This window comes from Arachis ipaensis, chromosome B09, assembly GCF_000816755.2.
Source record: "Arachis ipaensis cultivar K30076 chromosome B09, Araip1.1, whole genome shotgun sequence".
Classification (NCBI taxonomy): domain Eukaryota; kingdom Viridiplantae; phylum Streptophyta; class Magnoliopsida; order Fabales; family Fabaceae; genus Arachis; species Arachis ipaensis.
Window position 1 is genome coordinate 120,555,000 of NC_029793.2, and position 2,387 is coordinate 120,557,386.

The following is a 2,387-nucleotide window of genomic DNA, read 5'->3' on the forward strand; positions in this document are numbered from 1 at the left end:
CAATATTTGGTTCCCTCTCGATCGTCTAATTTGTACTTGAATTTCCTTTCATACGTTTATTTTCATTTTATTTTCTCTCATAAATTGTAAGCATGAATTAGTCTTGGTAATAAGAATAAAAAATTATGATGTACAAATATATACCAGTACGTAGGCGCAGCATCAAGAACCCAATTCTCTAATTGTGACTTGTGTGGCTTATAATTTTTAATGACTGAACAAAAATACACATCTGGAATGAAAAAAAGCGGAGACATATGCTACCTTGGCACCTTTGTTAAGTTTCTCAGAAGATTTTTTATGGTTTAGTTACAGCCTCGATTCAAATGACGAGGAGAAGATCGAATTTTCAAGAATTTGTCGTTTTCTCTCAAAAAAGGTCTTGATAATGTTTTTATTTTTTAGAAGTAATTTATAAGAGTTAGTTTTTAAAAGATAATTTTTTTAGTTATAATATTTATATATGTAATAAATTAAATTAAAAATAATTTTAATATATATTATATAGTCTATTTTATTTATCATATATAATAAAAAAATATATACTTTTAAAAAATGTAAATATTTTTTTAAAAAATTTTACCAAATCAAAAGTCTAAGTTAAGTTGGATACGTCTATTTTCAGTTTTTTCCCAAATAGATGAAAATTTAGATACACCAGCTAATTCTTTCTTTTTAGGGTGATTTTGAACCATGTACATATATTAGAATAATTTCCGCTTTTTACAGCAAAAATTAAACTCATTCTAGTGGGATAGATCACATGACATTATTAGTGTATTGTGTTTGCACTTGGCTAATATTTTATTTTACTCTTTTTGTTCATTCATATATGTAGTGGTGCATGCTGATCAATATGTATCTTTTTTCTTTCGTTAATAATTTTTTATTGTTTAGATTTTTTATTTTTAATTTTCATATTAACATATTCTATTAATCAAATCAATCCAATCTAATTCTAATATCACTACAAGAGATACGTTGAATAACGGCAATTTTTAACCGCTACAAAACAACATACTAGCGGTTCAACAAACATTGTAAGTTAGGGAGTGGAGATTTAATTTTGCAGCAGTTCCTGCTAAGGAACTGCTGGCACAACCGCCGCAAATAAGATAATTAATTTTTGAAAAAAACATATTTGGTCAGTGGATTTAAAAAAAATGCGACCATTTTGAACCACCGCAATTTCATACATCAACTTTAAAAAAAAAAACATGACTAATTATAAATGGCATTATTTGAAAAGGGTGTACATTCTAATTGCAAAAACTTTTCAAGAGCCATTTTTTCTTGTAAATAAAAAATATTAATAAATTAAATGTAGAGCTGCAGTTGCCAACACATACTAAGCAAATGTAAATAGCGTCAATGATGCTGGATTGATAAGTGGCTAATTAAGGATCAAAACCTACATTGGAAGAGAAAGAATCACATAATTACTTATTAAATCCATGAAATAAAAGGTTGAGCTCCTCCTCTTTTCACCGAAGAAAACTAGCAAATTGTTTGTGTGCATATTCCATAAAAACACCAAAATGCACAAGATAATAAGTTAATGCTATATCTAAGATTCTGAAAACAGAAACCAGAGTCAAGGATGGTACCGTGAGCAGGTAGAAACTACGCGGAGGATGATGGCAGTTGCAAACTGCGTGGAGGGCGATTGCGACTGTGACTGCGCGGAAGACCATGACTACGCGAAATGAGATCTGCAGCACACAAGACGACAATGAATCAATGTTTACAAGAAAGGGCAAGAGAGAGGAAAGGAGGGCAGAGGGTGCAGGGGGCTGAAGAGCTCACAGCGCACAATAGGGCAGAGGAAAGGAGACACTGATTGCAAGAGAATGGAGAGGCAGAGATGAACTAGGGCACAACAGCAGAGGTGCATGTGAGTGGGTGGGAGGAGTGAAGGGTGATATAGGATCAAGAAGGGCGCAATGAGGTTGCGGCGGATGAGCTTGCAGTGCAATAGGGATTTAGAGAAAAGAGTCGTGCCAATAAGTTTATTTTCAATTCAGAGAAAACACTTGGAGAAACACACTAGGGGTGGGTTTCAATTGATAAAGGTGTTTTATTTAACCACGAATTCTAGTAATTTCGCTGCACACTACCATCCAGATGAGCAACTGTCGCAACCTTACCATTTAGCAGCTGTCTTTTTGACCCACTGCTATTTAACCGCCAAAAACCCCCGCATCTGGCATAGTATATGATCGCACCAATTCGCATTAACATTTTTTACCTTGTTAAAAAAAATTACACTAGATTCGACTAATAGTAGATAGATAATAACCAAAAGTTAACTTATTTAATTTAATATTTATAATTATATATTTACTATATATAAAAGTATTTTTTTAATGTTGGTGATTTTTTTCTAC